This window comes from Lolium perenne, chromosome 4, assembly GCF_019359855.2.
Source record: "Lolium perenne isolate Kyuss_39 chromosome 4, Kyuss_2.0, whole genome shotgun sequence".
Lineage (NCBI taxonomy): Eukaryota > Viridiplantae > Streptophyta > Magnoliopsida > Poales > Poaceae > Lolium > Lolium perenne.
The window spans coordinates 35161924-35184443 of NC_067247.2; the positions used below are offsets into that span (position 1 = coordinate 35161924).

Genomic DNA, 22520 nt, shown 5'->3' on the forward strand with positions numbered 1-22520 from the left:
AATTTTTCTAAGGCAGAAAAGTCTCTGCCTTGTTTATTTTACCACTTTAATTCTATAACAGATCTAGGTTTGAATCCAGTGTGGTTGGATGGGGCCTTTCATGAGCTTTCTAAATATATAAAATTTGTAAAATTTGGCTCAGTAGATTTGTCCCTATTAAATTTTGAAACTAGCATCAGATTGCAAATTAAAATGAAAAAGAATTAAACAAGTTTGAATTTAAACGGGGGCGGGAAACTAAATGGGCCGGCCCAGCTACGCCGGGCGATGTCGCGGGCCGCTCGACGCTGGGGTCCACTGTCAGTTTGTTTTTAAAAACAGCGAACCGGTACGTGAATGGGGGCCGTGGGATTTAAGGAGATCGGACGACCGCGGTTCATCCTCGTCAGAGACGAGCTCCGGCGGGAGCAAACCCTACCGACAGCCAGGAGGTTCCAGGGAGGGCCTTACCGTGGTCCGGCGGGGTCAGCGAGGCGGGCTATCGGCGTTGGAGACGACAGCGGTGCCGACGGTGGTCGCAGCAGCTCCAATGGTGGCCGCAATCGATGGCGCCATTGCTGGGGTACGGCGGGGCGCCGGCGAGCAATTGGGGCTAGCTAGGGCACAATGTGAGGAGGGAGATGGTCGAGGAGCGTCAGAGGAGGTAGGGGAGGCGACTGGTGTGGAGTTTGGAGGCGAGAGCGTCGGCTTTTATAGGGGCGAGGCAAGGCCGAGGCGGAGTGGGCAGGTTGATGGTGGCGTCGCCGTTCCAGGGCGTTGAAGGGGCAAGGAATGGGCGAGGTGTGTTCCTGGGGTCACGGTGATCACGACGCGCATCCAGGCGAGGTCAGGGGTGGTCAGGAGCAGGCGGCACGTCACCGTGTACCGGCGGACCGTGGCGGACGGTCGTCGTCTGTGACGACGGCGAAAGGGCGTGCACGTCCAAGCGGCGTTGTCCGTGAGGTAGCTGACGTCGAGGTGAGGCTGCAGGTGAAAGGAGAGGTCGAGGGGAGCACTGAGTCGACGGGGCACGGCGGCGTCCTGTTGCGCTCCGGGATGTCATCGCGCGTGTCCTGGCGCGCGTGGGCGTTTCTGGGCGCGTCAGTCCTGGTCAGCGCGGGTACTGGTTCGGTCAAGGGAGGGCATGGTCATGCTCATCAAGGTCAGGGCAAGCTCAATGACATGTTGTGGCTCAACTGAGGTGAAGGGAGATGGTGATGGCATGGTGGGTGACAAGGGGGCCGGCATGGTCTTGACATTGACCATGGAGGGCCAGGGCAAGGGTTGCAGTGGCCTGTACTGGTGCCCAGGGGTGTGGTGAGTCTCCAGAGTAGCAGGGATGGTCAGGGTTGGACCTGGTCCAAACCAAATTTCAGTATGGGCACAAATTTAGCTTGTGCACACAAGGTGTTTGTATAAATGGCCGCAAGAAAGTTTTTGTTGAATTTTGGCAAACTTTTTGGTGGATCTCAACCATATAATCATAGAGATATAATGGTGGTGGTGGGGGTCAATTTGGTGATGGTTTGCAAGTTTTCAAAAAGTGGGGGAATCTTCTCTTAGTTTCAAAGTCCCTACTTGTCAACACTATACTGGTCAACCTGGTCAATATTAGGTATGGTGGTCAATATGAAAGTTGTTCACCTTCATATGGTCTTGGATGACATGGTCATAGTTTACCAAGTTTGGTGGCAGAAACAAAAGATAGATGGGTGCAAAGTGGTGAAGATAATAAAAAGGAGACATATGACCATTATCACATGTAAAGTTGAATTTGAGATTTGCTTTGATTTGATTTTGGTTTCTTTGATGCAAATGTGTTTGTTTATCATATATAAGAGTTTTACAAACAATAGATCAAGCAATGGTGGCATTGGTTGAAGATTTGCAAATTTGGCTAAGTGTGTATGTGAGTAAAAATGGGATTTTCTCACCATTTGATTTCTCCCCATTTGAGTTGACCTTTGTTGACTCTAAAGTGGTTCTTATTAGTTTAGAAACATTTTCCACCCATTGAATCCATTTAAAAAGGTCTTGATCAAGATTTGCAGAATTGGCCATAACACATAAGAGGTGAGGTGTTAAATTTTATTAGTTTTGTAAATTGTTTCCCCTTGCTTTACTTGGGCATAGGTTAGGGTCAATTTAGTGTTATATTAGGTTTGGAGATGGTCTCACACCATTTGGTCAAGGTAGAAGTGCATAGGTCAAGATTTGGGGAAAATGGCTATGTGTCACATATGCCTCTATGCATATGTTGCATTTGATTTTCAATTTGAATTGGCTTGAACCAATTGATGTTGTTGAGTGTTGAAATGGCATATGGAAGTGATCCAACCATTCACAACAAGTCCTAGGGTCAATCTTCTCAAATTCACAAATTTGCACTTTTCTCTCATATGCCTCTATGGCATTTTTAGTTTCTTTTTATTTTCTTTGGAAACCACTTGGATTTGGTTTGATAAGTACTAGGTAAGGTGTATGAAGGTTTTCCAAACCTCTAAGCAAAGTAGAAAGGCTTAGGGTAAAGTTTTATAAATATAGCCATAGGCACATATGCCTCTTTCTTATTTAATTTCCTTTTATTTTAATTTAACTAGGGTGGTGAGAAAAGGGGAGATGTTTAGGGTTTAGTGGGGTTCACAATGGTTCACCCCCATTTAGCATAAATAATAAAGGTAGGGTTCAAGATTTACCTATTAGGGCTATATGCCCCCATATGTCTTTTGTTTTATTTTGGGTTTCTCAAAATAGATCCAAAATGATTTCTGGAGAAGATTAGGGTTTAAGGTTTTTCTTATTTGATTTCTTTCTCTTTTATTTTATTGGGTTGGTGACCTTCACTTGATCACTTTAGGGTTTTAGGGTTTAGCACATAAGCATAATAGCACTCATCATGGCAAAACACAAGATTTAAACAAGATCTTTATGTATCAATCTTATTTTAATAAAAGTTTTTGTTGGTTCCAAAATTTGGAACTAGGGAAATTCATTGTGTTTGTTTTGAAATTTTTGGGTTGTTACAGGAACTTTGTAGAACTGTGTAGTGTGCTTGAGTGAAAGAAATGCCGTCCCTACATATCATTGATTTCCTTCCTAGCGTGCCTTTTTCACTTAGTCGCCCCTCATGTCGCGATTCAGGAACACCAATCGACTTAAGGTCAGGAATGAAGTCAACACAGAACTCGATGACCTCCTCTGTTCCATAGCCCTTGGAGATGCTTCCTTCTGGCCTAGCACGGTTATGAACATATTTCTTTAAGACCCCCATGAACCTCTCGAAGGGGAACATATTGTGTAGAAAGACAGGACCGAGGATGGCAATCTCTTCGACAAGGTGAACCAGGAGATGTGTCATAATATTGAAGAAAGATGGTGGAAACACCAACTCAAAGCTAACAAGACATTGCACCACATCCTTATGTAACCTTGGAAGACTAGCTGGATCGATTACCTTCTGAGATATCACATTAAGGAATGCACATAGCTTCACAATGGGTATTCGAACATTTTCCGGCAGAAGCCCCCTCAGTGCAACCGGAAGCAACTGCGTCATAATAATGTGGCAGTCATGCGACTTCAGGTTCTGGAATGTTTTCTTCTCCATATTTATAATTCCCTTTATATTGGAGGAGAAGCCAGACGGGACCTTGATACTGTAAAGGACTTCAAAAAAGATATCCTTCTCTGCTTTGGTAAGAGCGTAGCTGGCAGGACTTAAGCGACTCCCTGTATCCTTGTAATCCTGTTCTTGCTTGTCTTTTGGGACTTTCATACGATACTGGTCCTCACGTGCTTCTGGTGTATCTTTTGTCTTCCCATACACGCCTAAGAAACCTAGCAGGTTCACGCAAAGATTCTTCGTCACGTGCATCACGTCGATTGAAGAGCGGACCTCTAGGACTTTCCAATAGGGTAGATCCCAAAATATAGATTTTTTCTTCCACATGGGTGCGTGTCCGATGAACGTCGTCATTCGAACAGATTGACCGCCAGGACCCTTTCCAAAGATTACTTTTAGGTCCTTGACCATATCAAGTAAAGCATCACCGGTACGGAGTTCAGGCTTCACCCGGCGATCTGCCTCACCTCCGAAATGATTGCCTTTCTTTCTGGCGGGGTGCCTCTTTGGAAGAAATCGACGATGCCCCAGGTACACAACCTTCTTACATTTATGCAAATAGGCACCTTCGGTCTCATCTAAACAGTGCGTGCATGCATTGTATCCCTTGTTTGTCTGTCCTGAAAGGTTACTAAGAGCAGGCCAATCATTGATGGTCACGAAAAGCAACGCTCGTAGGTTAAATGACTCCTGTTTGTACTCATCCCATGCAAGTACACCTGGTTTGCTCCACAACTGTAAGAGTTCTTCAAATAATGGCTGTAGGTACACATCAATGTCGTTGCCGGGTTGCTTTGGGCCTTGGATGAGCACTGGCATCATAATGAACTTCCGCTTCATGCACAACCAAGGCGGAAGGTTATAGATACATAGAGTTACAGGCCAAGTGCTATGACTGCAGCTCTGCTCCCCAAAAGGATTCATTCCATCTGTACTTAGGCCAAACCTTAAGTTCCTCGCGTCATCTGCAAAATCCGGGAACTCTCTATCGATTGTCCTCCACTGCGACCCATCAGCGGGGTGTCTCATCATCTCGTCTTTCTTACGCTCTTCTTTGTGCCATCGCAACAACCTGGCATGCTCTTTATTTCTGAACAGACGTTTCAACCGTGGTATTATAGGAGCATACCACATAACCTTGGCAGGAACCCTCTTCCTAGGGGGCTCGCCCTCAACATCACCAGGGTCATCTCGCCTGATCTTATACCGAAGTGCAGTGCATACCGGACATTTTTCCAAATTTTCATACTCAGCGCGGTAGAGGATGCAGTCATTAATGCATGCATGTATCTTCAGCACCTCTAATCCTAGAGGGCAGAGAACCTTCTTTGCTTCGTACGTACTATCAGGCAATTCGTTATTCTTTGGAAACCTCCTCTTCATTATTTTCAGTAACTTCTCAAATGGCTTGTCACATATACCAGCCTCTGCCTTCCATTGCAGCAACTCCAAGGTGGCACCGAGCTTTGTGTTGCCATCTTCGCAATTTGGGTATAACTTCTTTTTTTGATCATCTAACATGCCCTTTAACTTTCGCTTCTCGTTTTCTGCTTTCGCATCTCTGTGTGCATCGGCGATGGCCCGACGAAGATCATCATCAACGGGCTCATCTGATGCCTCTTCATCTTGATCACCTCCTCCTGCATCTTCATCTTCATCATGCCCTGTTGCAGTATCACCGTAGTTAGGGTACATATGATCATCCTCTTCTTCTTCTTTGTCGTCTTCCATCATAACCCCTCTCCATGCTTGGTCCAACAATTATAGCTGGGCATGAAACCTTTCCAAAGCAGGTGTGAGTGAATGACTTGCCATTCAGGGTATTGCTTCAAGTTATGGCAATCAACACATGGACAACACATAAAACCATCCGCCTCTGGGTTTTCCTGAGCCACACAGATAAATTCTTCCAGGCCCGATCTGAACTCGGGTAGACGTCGGTCAACGTACATCCATTGCCGCCGGTTCATCTACATCAAATAATTAATTAAGTTTATCAATAAACAATTACAAAACATCATAATATTTATAAATAGTGGAAATTAGCACCGTACAAATGAAAGGGTTAAGTTGTTGCTTAAACCTTGATCGAGGAGGAAAGAAAGAGGAGAAAGCTTAAGTGTCGCTCCGGCACCTCATCTCATTTTTGTTGGGTGTAAAATCAAGCGGCATCACTCTCTCACACATTTCATCGAGCACCTTATGTGCATGCCAAAGAGAAGCAACTTAGCACTCAACACACACACCTTCTCCTAGCAAAAATGAAGTGAGTGGGCTGTTTGGCCGGGTAGCTGAGCTGAAATAGGGCTGGGGACCTTTAGCACCGGTTCGTGTTACGAACCGGTGCAAATGGTCCATCTTTTGCACCGGTTCGTAACATGAACCGGTGCTAAAGGTTCCTCGGCTGACACGTGCCTGGCGACGAACCTTTTCCACCGGTTTGTGTTACGAACCGGTGCAAAAGATAGATCATTTTTACCGGTTCGTAACACAAACCGGTGCAAAAGGTCCCTCGGCCGGCTGCTCCCCACGAACCGGTGCTAATGACCCCTTTTAGCACCAGTTCGTGCCAAATCCGGTGCAAATGACATCTGGGGCAAAAACCAAAGCCCTTGTTTCTACTAGTGACGAAAGAAAGAAGGAAACATACCATCTGACATCTCTTGTCCATGATTGTGCCTTTTGTCATTTTGAGCACATAGTATTTGATTGGTGGATATGGGTAGTCCCTTGCTTGCTGGCTCAGTATTTGAACTTAACTAGGATTCATCCTCATATAGTTTTCAAAGATGGAGAACTTATCAAACAGATGACGCTCTCCAATATTAGGCACTACATACATGCATAAATATTTTGTCATAAAGGTAGAAAGCAGCTATATTTTGAATGTTCAAGTAAGGTAGATGCTGTAAGTAATCAAGAAGATTAGTACCTCTAGCCATGTACTCTGGGAGTGTAACTTCCAGCTCATCTTCTTCCTCATCATCGCTGCTGCTAGTCATCGTCGCCGCTAGCATCTCCAGCCGCGTCCTCCAAAGCATCGCCCAAAGGAATTTAGGGCGCGTCGGACAAAAAAAAAACGTTCCCAGCTGCGTGCCCCAAAGCCTCTTTTTATCCGGCGCGGCCCATCCCCGCTACACAGGGGACGCTCCGGGCACGCCGGACACAGCGAAATGCAACGCGGGACCGACGCGTCAGCGACTCACGGACGGACGCTCAACCGCCGCCTACCTAGGGACGGTGTAGTTGCCCAGAAGAGGAACCGTCGCATTGGCAACCACGTCGATCGACACACGAACTGCCGGAATGGAGAGCGAACTCTGCGGAAGAGCAACCGCCGCTCTCTTCGAGATCTGCGCTGTCATTCATCCACGCTCAATAAGACCCCTACGTATGCGCTTTCTCCGGTCTACAACCGGCCGTCATTCATCGAAAGCTCTCCTCTCTCACAATGTGTGACCTCTCTCAGCTACCATCAGACACCGACATCGAGGGTAAGCCGCCGGGATGGTGCCACTGGTGGGACAAAGTTGCGACTCCTAGCAGCGATTATTCCCCACCACCGGACAACAGCGAGGAATGGGAGGCCGAGGAGGCCGAGGAGGAGGCCGAGGAGTAGGAGGAGGAAGAGGCTGAGGAGGCGGCGGCGGCCCGAGCGAAGGCGGAGGCGGAGGCGAAAGCGAAGGCGAAGGCGCAGTCGTCGAGCATCGTCGATGACGAGAAGGACACAAGTTCCTCCGACGCGTCGAACGACACCGCCTCTTCGGAAGAGGTGACGAGCAGGAAGCGCCACCGTGAGAACGACGAGGCGGGCCATCAAAGAAGAAGTAGTTTAATTTTTTATATGTAATTTTTTTTATATTTTTCGAAGTTTTTATATGTAAATTGTTTATGTTGCACCGCTTTGAATATTAGCAGCAATAGTACATCGTTATTACCTACACATTTCTTCTATCTATTAAACTAAAAAAAATATTATTTTAAAGTTTGGGGGCGGCGTTTGGGGGACGCTACAGGAAACGACATCTTTACCGGGTATCAAAAATACCCGGTGAAGGTCTAAAAACACCCGGCGAAGATTTCGCCGTGTATAACACTCGGCGAAGACGACACGGCAAAGACATGGCCGGCGAAGAACCTTCGCCGGGTGTTTTTTGTCGGACACACGGCAAAGATCCTTTGCCGGGTGTCAAGTATAGACACACGGCGAAGAAAAGCGAACTCCGTTTCCCTTCTGTCTGACGGCGCATTTTCTTTGCCGTGTGTCCTTTTCGTGGTGCACGGCAAAGAGTAGACAACGGCCACGCCATCGCTATTTCTTCGCCGGGTGTTTTATAGTGGGGTACACGGCAAAGAGCAATGAAGGCCACGCCATCGCAATTTCTTCGCCAAGTGTTTCCTGGTGGGGTACACGGCAAAGAGCCATGAAAGCTACGTCATCGCAATTTCTTCGCCGAGTGTGCCTGCGGCTGGGACACACGGCAAAGAGCCTAGCACAAATGTTTTTCCCCCTGTTTTCTCTAAAATTCCTGCATTTCACACACAATTATGCATATAATGTACAATATAGCAGAACATTGAACTCCAATACCAACAGTTAACATATACTACATTGATGTTACGAATAACACAAATAAAGGAGTAGAAGTTGACATATCCAGGGAAGATGATACAAGTTCACCAATCCTCAAACGCGACAAACAAGTAGAATGGTCACAAGTGCTAAAACCACACGAACTGAATCATTCTTCCTCCTTCATACTGGTTATTTACCCCTCCACTGGTTGGTTGGTTTATACTGCGCAGTGAACTTCTTTTTTCCTTCCATCGTCACACTGTGCTCTCGAAGGTATCCCGGAGCTGGACCGGCCATGGCTGCTGTTGCAATGGAGCGTTGGCGAGCCCCTACAGCATCTTGATCACGTCGTCCAGGTAGTACTTGGCCATGCTCGGCTTCTTCCCGACCGTGCACGCGAACACCTCGCTGGTCAGGGGAGCTTCGCCCCATTGTTAGCCGGACACAGAATGCTCTCTAACATGTCCTCGTCGGACTGGTCGTCTCCGATGCAGAGAATTAAATCCGGTGGCTTCCTGCTGCGCACCATGGCACCATGGATGACAGGAGGCTCTCCACGACCACACCTTTACTGATGCCCTGCACGACATGGAGATATTTGTGGCGTGTCACTAGCGAATGACAAACACAACTAGTTATCCAATTGAGCCACAAGTCGCTCTTAGGTAGAATTGGGACAAAACAAGAACGACCAGGTGTTATGCCTGCGAATTCTCGTATCCACACCAGGGACTGGCCCAAGCAGATTCACTATCTGTTTCGTGGAGAAGATATATAGATTGTTTGTTCCAGGCAATCAAGCATGTGGCGGTCTGGTGGATGAGGACTAGATCAGATTGGATTGGATCCGTTGCCTTTAGTTGGACAGCTACGTTTGGTTGCTTAGGTGGTGTTCAAACATGTTTTTGTACAAGTCTATACAAGCCAAATTAATTAATTTTCTTTCATTTGACCAACTGCGAACAAACAGATTAATTGAACATAGAAAACCGCAGGAGGAACAGCTAGCCACAAGGAAGCTTGCACGCACTTACCTGAGGATTAACCTCCACGATGTGCGGGCCCCTCTTCACGACGAGCGGGTCATTCGCGAGCACGCTCTCCAGATGGTCAAGCAGCTCTTTCCTTGTGGTGATGCCAGACTATCCTGGCATCGCACATTCCTTGTGCTCGATATATGAACCATATGTTGCCTCGGTGTAGAGGCTCATCACAGGTTCAGCGGTCTTCTACCAATCGAAGTCTGCTACCAACCCACAGGTCTCCCATGGAGAGTCCCTGCTCCACCTGCAATCGCCAAGAGTTGATGGATCTCACAATTTGAATCTGAATGCATTCCCCCTGTATTCTAAAAGAACACTAGAACAGTAAGGTCAACACAATATATATATTCATATGATAATTGGGTCAATGGACCAAATCACACTCTTCACCAGTCGTCCTAAATTTATTCTTGAAGCAAGAATGTTGATTCCAGGCGAATTTCAGAGGTATGCCATAGCTTAGCCATCTAGTATATCAGTTGGTTGCTCATTATCAAATGTATTGGTTCTAATATCATTGCTTAGTTCACATGCTTCCTAAGATTTGATGCAAATCTAAAGCACAGTAAAGCAACATTGTACCTAATCTAAAGCAGATCTTGCTAATATGATTCCTTAGTTCACATGCCAAGTGTCCAGAGATCTCACCTAGTGAATTAGCCATGGTCAGAGGCAATGCCAAGCTTCTCACACGACGCAAACCACTTGCTCCATTCATCTTGCACCTCCGCCTCCTCCTGCACCTCCTGGACGTCGCGCCCCTCGCTGCGCGCTGATGTCTACGGGTGCTTCTATTCTTGTAGACAGTGTTGGGCCTCCAAGAGCAGAGGTTTGTAGAACAGCAGCAAGTTTCCCTTGAGTGGATCACCCAAGGTTTATCGAACTCAGGGAGGAAGAGGTCAAAGATATCCCTCTCATGCAACCCTGCAACCACAAAGCAAGAAGTCTCTTGTGTCCCCAACACACATAATAGGTGAACTAGTTCGGCGAAGAGATAGTGAAATACAGGTGGTATGAATAAGTATGAGCAGTAGTAACGGCGCCAGAAAAGTGCTTTGCTGCCCAGGACTGGCGTGTGGTTGATGGTGGTAATATTGCAGACAGTATAAATGCAGTAGAACAGTAAACAAGCAGCGATAGCAGTATTTAGGAACAAGGCCTAGGGATTATACTTTCACTAGTGGACACTCTCAACATTGATCACATAACAGAATAGATAAATGCTATACTCTACACTCTCTTGTTGGATGATGAACACCACTAATTGTGTAGGCTTACACGAACCCTCAATGCCGGAGTTAACAAGCTCCACAATATTCGATATTCATATTTAAATAACCTTAGAGTGCATGATAGATCAACACAACTACACCAAGTACTAACATAGCATGCACACTGTCACCATCACACTATGAAGGAGGCATAGATCACATCAATACTATCATAGCAATAGTTAACTTCATAATCTACAAGAGATCACAATCATAATCTACGCCAAGTACTACACGATGCACACACTGTCACCATTAAACCGTGCAGGAGGAATAAACTACTTTAATAACATCACTAGAGTAGCACACAGATAAATTGTGATACAAAACACATTGCAATCATAAAGAGATATAAATAAGCACTTCACTATGCCATTCATAACAGTGAATAAGTATTCTGTGAAATATAGCCTAAGAGACCCACACGGTGCACACACTGTCACCTTTACACACGTGGGACAAGGAGTCTCCGGAGATCACATAAGTAAAATCCACTTGACTAGCATAATGACATCTAGATTACAAGCATCATCATATGAATCTCAATCATGTAAGGCACCTCATGAGATTATTGTATTGAAGTACATAGGGAGAGAGATTAACCACATAGCTACCGGTACAGCCCTTAGCCTCGATAGAGAACTACTTCCTCCTCATGAGAGACAGCAGCGTTGATGAAGATGGCGGTGGAGATGATGGAGAAGCCTTCCTGGGGCACTTCCCCGTCCCGGCGGCGTGCCGGAACAGAGACTCCTGTCCCCCAGATCTTGGCTTCGCGATGGCGGCGGCTCTGGAAGGTTTCTCGTACCGTGGCTTTTTCGTATCGAAGATTTAGGTCGAGGAGGCTTAAATAGGCGAAGAGGCGGCGTCAGAAGGTCAACGAGGCGGTGACACAATAGGGCGGCGCGGCCAGGGCCTGGGCCGCGCCAGCCTAGTGTCTGGTGGGCCTGTGGCCCTCCTCTGGCTCCTCTCGGGTGTTCTGGAAGCTTCGTGGGATCCTAAGATGCTAGGCGTTGATTTCGTCCAATTCCGAGAATATTTCCTTACTAGGATTTCTGAAACGAAAAATAGCAGAAAACAGCAACTGGCCCTTCGGCATCTCGTCAATAGGTTAGTTCCGGAAAACGCATAAATATGACATAAAATATGCATAAAACATGTAGATATCATCAATAATGTGGCATGGAACATAAGAAATTATCGATACGTCGGAGACGTATCAGCATCCCCAAGCTTAGTTTCTGCTCGTCCCGAGCAGGTAAACGATAACAAAGATAATTTCTGGAGTGACATGCCATCATAACCTTGATCATACTATTGTAAGCACATGTAATGAATGCAGCGATCAAAACAATGGTAAATGACATGAGTAAACAAATGAATCATATAGCAAAGACTTTTCATGAATAGTACTTCAAGACAAGCATCAATAAGTCTTGCATAAGAGTTAACTCATAAAGCAATAATTCAAAGTAAAGGTATTGAAGCAACATAAAGGAAGATTAAGTTTCAGCGGTTGCTTTCAACTTGTAACATGTATATCTCATGGATAGTTGTCAATGCAAAGTAATATAATAAGTGCAATATGCAAGTATGTAGGAATCAATGCACAGTTCACACAAGTGTTTGCTTCTTGAGATGGAGAGAAATAGGTGAACTGACTCAACATAAAAGTAAAAGAATGGGCCCTTCGCAGAGGAAAGCATTGATTGCTATATTTGTGCTAGAGCTTTGGTTTTGAAAACAAGAAACAATTTTGTCAACGGTAGTAATAAAGCATATGTGTTATGTAAATTATATCCTACAAGTTGCAAGCCTCATGCATAGTATACTAATAGTGCCCGCACCTTGTCCTAATTAGCTCGGTTTACCTGGATTATCATCGCAATGCATATGTTTTAACCAAGTGTCACAGAGGGGTACCTCTATGCCGCCTGTACAAAAGTCTATAAGAAGAAAGCTCGCATTGGATTTCTCGCTATTGATTATTCTCAACTTAGACATCCATACCGGGACAACATAGACAACAGATAATGGACTCCTCTTTTATGCATAAGCATTCAACAACAATTAATTTTCTCATATGAGATTGAGGATGTTTGTCCAAAACTGAAACTTCCACCATGGATCATGGCTTTAGTTAGCGGCCCAATGTTCTTCTCTAACATTATGCATGCTCTAACCATTAAATGAGTGGTAAATCTCCCTTACTTCACACAAGACGGACATGCATAGCAACTCACATGATATTCAACAAAGAGTAGTTGATGGCGTCCCCAGGAACATAGTTATCGCACAACAAGCAACTTAATAAGAGATAAAGTGCATAAGTACATATTCAATACCACAATAGTTTTTAGGCTATTTGTCCCATGAGCTATATATTGTAAAGGTAGAGGATAGAAATTTGAAGGTAGCACTCAAGCAATTTACTTTGGAATGGCGGAGAAATACCATGTAGTAGGTAGGTATGGTGGACACAAATGGCATAGTGGTTGGCTCAAGGTTTTTGGATGCATGAGAAGTATTCCCTCTTGATACAAGGTTTAGGCTAGCAAAGTTTATTTGAAACAAACACAAGGATGAACCGGTGCAGCAAAACTCACATAAAAGACATATTGTAAACATTATAAGACTCTACACCGTCTTCCTTGTTGTTCAAACTCAATACTAGAAATTATCTAGACCTTAGAGAGACCAATTATGCAAACCAAATTTTAGCAAGCTCTATGTATTTCTTCATTAATAGGTGAAAAGTATATGATGCAAGAGCTTAAACATGAGCACAACAATTGCCAAGTATCAAATTATCCAAGACATTTTACCAATTACTACATGTAGCATTTTTCCGTTTCCAACCATATAACAATTAACGAAGCAGTCTCAACCTTCGCCATGAACATTAAAAGCTAAGAACCCATGTGTTCATATGAACCAGCGGAGCGTGTGTCTCTCCCACACAAGCATTTATTCAAACAAAAACAAAAACAAGAAACATACAGACGCTCCAAGTAAAGTACATAAGATGTGACCGAATAAAAATATAGTTTCAAGAGAAGGAACCTGCTAATTTGTCAATGAAGAAGGGGATGCCTTGGGCATCCCAAGCTTAGATGCTTGAGTCTTCTTGAAATATGCAGGGATGAACCACCGGGGCATCCCCAAGCTTAGAGCTTTCACTCTCCTTGATCATATTGTATCATCCTCCTCTCTTGACCCTTGAAAACTTCCTCCACACCAAACTCAAAACAAACTCATTAGAGGGTTAGTGCATAATCAAAAATTCACATGTTCAGAGGTGACACAATCATTCTTAACACTTCTGGACATTGCTCAAAGCTACTGGAAGTCAATGGAACAAAGAAATCCATCCAACATAGCAAAAGAGGCAATGCGAAATAAAAGGCAGAATCTGTCAAAACAGAACAGTCTGTAAAGACGAATTTTAAAGAGGCACCAGACTTGCTCAAATGAAAATGCTCAAACTGAATGAAAGTTGCGTACATATCTGAGGATCACTCACGTAAATTGGCATAATTTTCTGAGTTACCTACAGAGAATTAGGCCCAGATTCGTGACAGCAAGAAATCTGTTTCTGCGCAGTAATCCAAATCTAGTATGAACCTTACTATCAAAGACTTTACTTGGCACAACAATGCAATAAAATAAAGATAAGGAGAGGTTGCTACAGTAGTAACAACTTCCAAGACACATATATAAAACAAAATTACTGTAGCAAAATAAACACATGGGTTATCTCCCAAGAAGTTCTTTCTTTATAGCCATTAAGATGGGCTCAGCAATTTTAATGATGCACCCGCAATAAATAGTAGTTGAAGCAAAAGAGAGCATCGAGAAGCAAATTCAAAACACATTTAAGTCTAACATGCTTTCTATGAAAAGGAATTTTGTAAATAAACAAGTTCATGAAGAGCAAAGTAACAAGCATAGAAAGATAAAACAAATGCAGCTTCAAGATTTTAAGCATATAGAGAGGTGTTTTAGTAACATGAAAATTTCTACAACCATATTTTCCTCTCTCATAATAACTTTCAGTAGCATCATGAGCAAACTCAACAATATAACTATCACATAAAGCATTCTTATCATGAGTCTCATGCATAAAATTATTACTCTCCACATAAGCATAGTCATTTTTATTAGTTGTAGTGGGAGCAAATTCAACAAAGTAGCTATCATTATTATTCTCATCATCAAATATAGGAGGCATGTTGTAATCATAATCAAATTTATCCTCCATAACAGGTGGCACCAAAAGACTACTATCATTATAATCATCATAAATAGGAGGCAAAGTATCATCAAAGTAAATTTTCTCCTCAATGCTTGGGGGACTAAAAAGATCATGCTCATCAAAGCCAGCTTCCCCAAGCTTAGAATTTTCCATAGCATTAGCAACAATAGTTTTCAAAGCATTCATACTAATATGTTCCATAGGTTTTTTAATTTTCGGATCAAACCATCCATGTCTTAAATCAGGAAATAGAATAAGAAGCTCATTGTTGTCCATTATGCCTTACTAGTGTAAACAAGAAACAAAAAGATGCAATTGCAGGATCTAAAGGAAATAGCTTCGAGCACACACACAATGGCGCCAGAAAAGTACTTAGTTAGCTGGAACCGGAGTATGAGTGCCTTTTACCTTTCCTCCCCGGCAACGGCGCCAGAAAAGTGCTTGATATCTACGGGTGCTTCTATTCTTGTAGACAGTGTTGGGCCTCCAAGAGCAGAGGTTTGTAGAACAGCAGCAAGTTTCCCTTAAGTGGATCACCCAAGGTTTATCGAACTCAGGGAGGAAGAGGTCAAAGATATCCCTCTCATGCAACCCTGCAACCACAAAGCAAGAAGTCTATTGTGTCCCCAACACACCTAATAGGTGCACTAGTTCGGCGAAGAGATAGTGAAATACAGGTGGTATGAATAAGTATGAGCAGTAGTAACGGCGCCAGAAAAGTGCTTTGCTGCCCAGGACTGGCGTGTGGTTGATGGTGGTAATATTGCAGACAGTACAAATGCAGTAGAACAGTAAACAAGCAGCGATAGCAGTATTTAGGAACAAGGCCTACGGATTATACTTTCACTAGTGGACACTCTCAACATTGATCACATAACAGAACAGATAAATGCTATACTCTACACTCTCTTGTTGGATGATGAACACCACTAATTGTGTAGGATTACACGAACCCTCAATGCCGGAGTTAACAAGCTCCACAATATTCGATATTCATATTTAAATAACCTTAGAGTGCATGATAGATCAACACAACTACACCAAGTACTAATATAGCATGCACACTGTCACCATCACACTATGAAGGAGGCATAGATCACATCAATACTATCATAGCAATAGTTAACTTCATAATCTACAAGAGATCACAATCATAATCTACGCCAAGTACTACACGATGCACACACTGTCACCATTACACCGTGCAGGAGGAATAAACTACTTTAATAACATCATTAGAGTAGCACACAGATAAATTGTGATACAAAACACATTGCAATCATAAAGAGATATAAATAAGCACTTCACTATGCCATTCATAACAGTGAATAAGTATTCTGTGAAATATAGCCTAAGAGACCCACACGGTGCACACACTGTCACCTTTACACACGTGGGACAAGGAGTCTCCGGAGATCACATAAGTAAAATCCACCTGACTAGCATAATGACATCTAGATTACAAGCATCATCATATGAATCTCAATCATGTAAGGCAGCTCATGAGATTATTGTATTGAAGTACATAGGGTGAGAGATTAACCACATAGCTACCGGTACAGCCCTTAGCCTCGATGGGGAACTACTCCCTCCTCATGGGAGACAACAGCGTTGATGAAGATGGTAGTGGAGATGATGGAGAAGCCTTCTGGGGGCACTTCCCCGTCCCGGCGACGTGCCGGAACAGAGACTCCTGTCCCCCAGATCTTGGCTTCGCGATGGCGGCGGCTCTGGAAGGTTTCTCGTACCGTGGCTTTTTTGTATCGAAGATTTAGGTCGAGGAGGCTTAAATAGGCGAAGAGGCGGCGTCAGAAGGTCAACGAGGCGGTTACACAATAGGGCGGCGCGGCCAGGGCCTGGGCCGCGCCAGCCTAGTGTCTGGTGGGCCTGTGGCCCTCCTCTGGCTCCTCTCGGGTGTTCTGGAAGCTTCGTGGGATTCTAAGATGCTGGGCGTTGATTTCGTCCAATTCCGAGAATATTTCCTTACTAGGATTTCTGAAACCAAAAACAGCAGAAAACAGCAACTGGCCCTTCGGCATCTCGTCAATAGGTTAGTTCCGGAAAACGCATAAATATGACATAAATTATGCATAAAACATGTAGATATCATCAATAATGTGGCATGGAACATAAGAAATTATCGATACGTCGGAGACGTATCACGCGCCGGGTTGACGATCTGCACGAGGACGGCGCGGCCACGGATCTCGGGGTGCTCCACCAGCAGCTGCTGTCGAGGGTACTCCTCGGCAATGCCCTCCGTTTGGGGCTTAGGGTTAGCAGAATCCTGCAAGCTGACTCGAGACATCGGTTAACAGACAAGCGGGGAGAGCGATTTACCCAGGTTCGGGGCCCTCGATGAGGTAAAACCCTTACGTCATGCCTGTCTGTTCTTGATTATGATGATAATGGGTTACAATGGGGTGCCGAATAGTTCGGCTGAGATCTCGTCGAGAGGCTAAGTGCTATGATGACCTAGCTCTGGACTTTCTGGTGGCTAGTATTGCTACGATAGGTTCTATCCCTCGGCAGCCCCTCTCCTGGCCTTTATATAGGAGGCCAGGTCTCAAGAGGTCAAACCAAGTACGACTAAGTTTACAACAGCTTTAGATCTAATCTTTCCTTGTTCGGCCACTTCCTTGTCTTGCCCGCCAAGGATTCCTCTGGTGCGCTGTCCAGGTGGCCCATCTTGCCTCCAGGTGTCTTCATGGGCCTCCAACTATTCAATACAGGATAGGGCAATGTCGGTTACCCGAAGGGTAATGCCCACGTCAGTAGCCCCCGAGTGTCTAGTCGAACATTGTTCGGGTAGAGACTGAATCATGTTTTATGTTGTCGTTCTTCTCTTTGATTGTCCTTGTTTGTCTTGAATCAGCATTGTCCTTTTTATCGAGTGCGCGTCAGCGCTCCCGATGGGAGTAGCCCCCGAGTCTAGGTACGGATGCTTGCAATCCGTGTGTAGACTCCAGTTGTACTACTCGAGCATTCTTCTCTGCCGAAGTTTTTTTTTGCAGGTCTTCATAGGTCATCCGATATGTCTTCCACTCGCAAGGGATAATGAGTAACATGCCCAACTTTTGTTGGTTAACTACCGACGGCAAAACAACGTTACTCTACACAGAATCAAGTCCCCGGGCATGATCCTAGAGTGCAAAATTTTATATCGGGTGCACTTCCAGCACTCCCGATGGGAGTAGCCCCCGAGTCTGAGCACAGGTGCTTGCAGCTGGGTGCAGATTCGAGTTGAACAACCCTCTTTTTCTTCAACCTTTTTTTTCTTCGAGTCCTCAAACATATCGTGTGCGCGCCAGCGCTCCCGATGGGAGTAGCCCCCGAGTCTGAGCACAGGTGCTTGCAACTGGGTGCAGACTCGAGTTCACCATCCGAATTTTTTTTATATTCCTTCGAGTGCTTCAAGCAACCTTTATGACATCACCGATGACGTTTTTATCGATATCTTGATTTTGACTGACAAGACGTGACCCGCTAGGCCCATTCTCTTTCTGTCTGGTCCTGTTTTCAAGCAATTTCCGGTCTCCGCGCACAGTTACCAAGGTGTCTCCTCGATTCCCGCAACCATTAATCGGAAATAGGCCCGTTTGATGGACTGGCACTATCGTCGTGGCGAACGAGCAGATGCCATGGGATGGCTTAAGTTGGGGCCGAATGGGCGCTAGAGGATTCGGGGGAGGGTTTGCGACTAGATGGGATGAACTTCCGGATGCTTTCCTCAAGAACACAACCAAAGGCCGGTATGCAAGAAGAGAGACAAGAGGAAGAACTCTTTACTAGATCGCTTGCTTCATTGATCTCAACATGATTACAGGTGCTTGGATACAAGTTCTATCGTCTAATCTCCTCTGTGGACACGCGCCCGTATGAGGTTGTGCCCCCTCTCCTTATATAGGGGAGAGGGTGGCTTACAGAACAAGAAACCCTAATGGCATCTTTGACTGGACAAACTACTTTACAAAGCTACTTTAATCATAGATGACGCCGGAGTCTTCTTTAATCAGGGACGCAGACGTCCTCCGGCTTCTTTCAGCGTCATCTCTCTCTTTGGCGCCAGGGCTCTGATTAAAGCCGCTTTGCTTAGCTCATCCTTGTCTTCTTGCTCTGAAGAGAATCTTTGACCAGTCCTGCCGACAGGCCCTTCTCTCCGGTATCTTCTTTACCGGGTTCCGGTATACCCCCTTGGGGATACCGGCTTAGCTTCACTTAGCCCAAACTCTTACCTTTGTGTTCCGGTTAGAATATTAAACCGGTATCTCGATGGCTCAAACCATCCGGTTTGGCATTCCTTTGGCGTACCGAGGGTCATCCCCCCAACATTAGTCCCCGAAGCTGGTATAGTCTGGCGGATTCTATCCTACAGACCATGCCAGGTTTTTATCTTTTTAGGATACCGGTTTAATCTCTCCGGCTTTGAACTTGGATCCGGCATCTTTGCCCTTATTTGTCTTTTCTCTCTTTGCAAGGCATCCCCCGGCATCTCTTTTCTCCGGTATCATTCGCATTTACTCTTTCCTCGGCGAAGTCGAGAATATCTCGGGCCCCGCGCCGCGCTGACATGTGCACCGTTAATCGGCGCGCCAAAGTGTCGCTGTCACTTCGCTTCGACTCCCGCGCGTTCATTAAATGCACCACTGCGGATCCCACTAGCCACTTCGGATCTTGTGTGTGCCTCCGTGTGGCTTCTTATTTTTTCGCGTGTACTTCCTCGCCACGTGGCAGCCCGTGGTGCGAACCATCGCGGCCCGCGAGGCGAACCGCCGCGGCTCGGCGGTTTTCGGCCCACCTTCTCTCTTCTTTATAAGGAGAACTGCCCCTTCTTCTTCCTCTTCTTGCATTCCCCAACCTTCGCGCATAGTACTCCTCGCCTTCTGCGCCTTCGCCGCTCTTCGTCCGCCATCGTTCGCTTGAGCTCTGTCGCCCGGCGAGCTCACGCCGCGTTTCCGCCGGACCTCGCCATGCGGAAATCTTCCGCAGCACCTCCGTCGCGACCGCAGCATTCTTGCTTCTCCGCGCCCGTTCCCGCTTCGCCGTCGACGGTGTATGTCGGCGACCGTAGGCCCGCCCCTTCGCCGGTGAAAGTCCTCTCCAGCGACCGCACCGCCTCAGGTTAGTACCAATCTCACTTTGCTTGCACTTTGCTCGTTTTCTAGATCTTGGGTTGACAGTGTTCTTATTTCCCCTTTTTCTTTGATTTTCTTCTTACTCGTAGATCTTCGCGCGGGGTTCAACTGTGGGATTTCTGTTTTTTCACCCCTAGAACAATGTCCAGTGAGGAATCTTCCTCGCCTCTTCTTCTCGCTTCCTCTTCCTAGCCGGAGTAGGCAAGCTTCCAAGAGATCTACGGCCTCGCGTATCCGATGGATACCGATTCCGGCAGCCAGCAGGAGTCCGGTAGCCATCAAGAATCCGGTAGCTCTAGCCAAGCTTCCGGCGCCGAGCCTTCCCCTATCACCCGCGGAGCCTGGATGGGCTCCAATGTTACCGAATTCGAGATCGACTGGCTTTACCGGTCTCGGAGGATTCCGGAAGGAGTATCTTGCCGGCTTCCCGGTGACGAGATCGTACCGGTGCTCCAGCCCGGTGAACACGTTGTTTTTCTTGCTCATTTTGAGCGTGGCTTCGGCCTTCCTGCCTCGCCTTTTTTCTGGGAGTTCTTAGATTTCTATGAACTCCAACCTCATCACCTTCCTGGCAATGCCATCTTTTACCTTTCCTGCTATGCCACCTTCATGGAGGCCTACATTGGCATTCGTCCCACTCGTGAGACGTTTGCCCGCTTCTTTTCTCTGCGGATTAATTCCGTTCAGGGCAAGGAAATTCCTAAGCCCAAGCCGCCTATGGAGTGCGGGTCCTGCATCGTTGGCTCCCGCCAGGGGAGCCCTTTCTTTAAGTTCACCGGCCTCGAGTCCTGTCGCGCCTAGCAAGGAACTTTCTTCTACGTGAAGAACAACGGCCGCGCGAATCTCATTGATCTTCCGCCGTTCAAAGTGGGGCCTCCCAGTAGAGCCAATGGGAGCTATAACCCGAAGACGGATCACATCGAAACCAACCGGGTGGTACGCTTCATGGCCACTTGGAAGAAGGAGACCAACATCTGCTCGGATGATATCATCCGCACTTTTATTTCGCGCCGGGTGCTTCCTCTCAAGCGCCGGGTGCATAGGATGAGCGAGATGTACGGTCCTGGCGATCCCACCAAGATCATAGGCCGTCCCCTTAGCTAGAAGGACGTCGTCCGCAAGGCTAGGCAGATCTGCCAAACTGCCATGCCGTTTGACTGGGAATGGGGCCTCCTTCCCCTCAGCACTACTAACCCTCCGACCCAAGAAGTAAGAGATTACGCAATTAGGGTCGGTTTTGCCGGTAACTTTTTTGCTCTTGTTAACCCTCTTTTTTCGTGTTTCAGGCCAAGGACCGCTTCCCCCTCATTCAAGCAGAGCGGCGTGGGATCTGCGTGAAGCGCGCCCTTGACTCCGTCGACCCGGATCCTTACATTTTTTTGGAAGGATCTGAAGATGGGCAAGACCCCAGCCTCGCGCCTTGGCAGGTCTCCGCCGAAGCCAACCGGTTCTTCGGATGATCTGACCATGCTTGAGGTATTTTTTTCTTTTCCGGTTTCTTCTTCTTCTTTCATTGTTGCTTTTTCGCGAATCGCTTCTTAGCCATTTTTAACTCATAGGTCCATGAGCACGCGCCGCCCTTGCGCGCCGAGGCCGGCTCCGAGTTTGTGGACAAACTCATGGCCCAGGGCCAAAAGAACAAGGTGCCGGCATCTGATGCCGGTTCCAGTCAGGCCCCTCCCTCCAAGCACTTCCGGACTGAGCCCTTGGGGGAGAAGGAAGTGGGCATGCGTCGCTACGGGCGCAAGCAGATGTCGACTGCCTCCGGGTAAGTTTCTTGTTTTCTTGCTTGCCTCTTTTTGCCAAGTTCTTTTTCCGGTTGCTTTTCTCCAACTGTTTTTCTTTCTTTTTCTCAGCCCTGCGCTCAAGCTTGGCTCAAGGCCAGCGGGCTCTGAAGGTTCCGCAAGGATCTCAACCCCTCCTCCTCGCTCAAGCCCGGCACCATCTGGTGCCGGCAACACCTCTGCCTCCCCTCTGGGGGGCACAACAAGTTTGGGGCGTGCGGCCCCTACACCGCCAGAACACTGCACGGAGGAGGATCTTTCCTTCCCTCCAGAGAACTAGGATACCGGCGCCAGCAACATCGGCGCCGAGGAAGAAGCTGCCGGGCGGGCGGAGCCTTCGGCTCCTCCCGTCCTTGAAAAGAAGACAAATTCCGCGCCGGAAACTTCCGTGCCGGAAAGTTCCAACTTGGGTGGTGCCCCTAGCGCACCCCCTTCTCCAAGAACTACTCCAACGCCGCCACCGGATGCGCCTCGCCCCAAACCTGCCGGGGCTGCTCCAACTGCGCCGCCGCCCAAGCTCTCCAAGCTAGTCAAGGGGAAGGCGACGGCCTCCAAGGCCCCTTCTGGTGGACAGCAGCCCTTGGTGCTGCATGTCTCCAAGGCCGCCAGCGATGCTAGCGGGAAGGCCACCGGCTTGCTCGGCCGCATCACTGAGTTCCGGCGCGGGGGCCGGGAGCTGGGGCATCTGCTGCCCTATGCCCAGCAATGGAATGCCGCGGATGTGACCCGGGCGACCCACGGCGTGGGCAAGGACAGGCAGCCGTTGCCAGACCCTGCTGGGGACCGATGCTCCGAGGAGCATTTCATGCGGCTCCGCCGAGCCGTGAAAGAGCTTGACAACACGTGGTTTGATTC

General features: G+C 46.8%; 1 pseudogene; it reads right to left on the bottom strand.

Annotated features, from left to right (window-relative positions):
- Window positions 1-8121: 8121 nt before the first annotated feature.
- The window catches only part of LOC127319658 (probable alpha,alpha-trehalose-phosphate synthase [UDP-forming] 11), a 68898-nt pseudogene continuing 54499 nt past the window's right edge, over window positions 8122-22520 (bottom strand).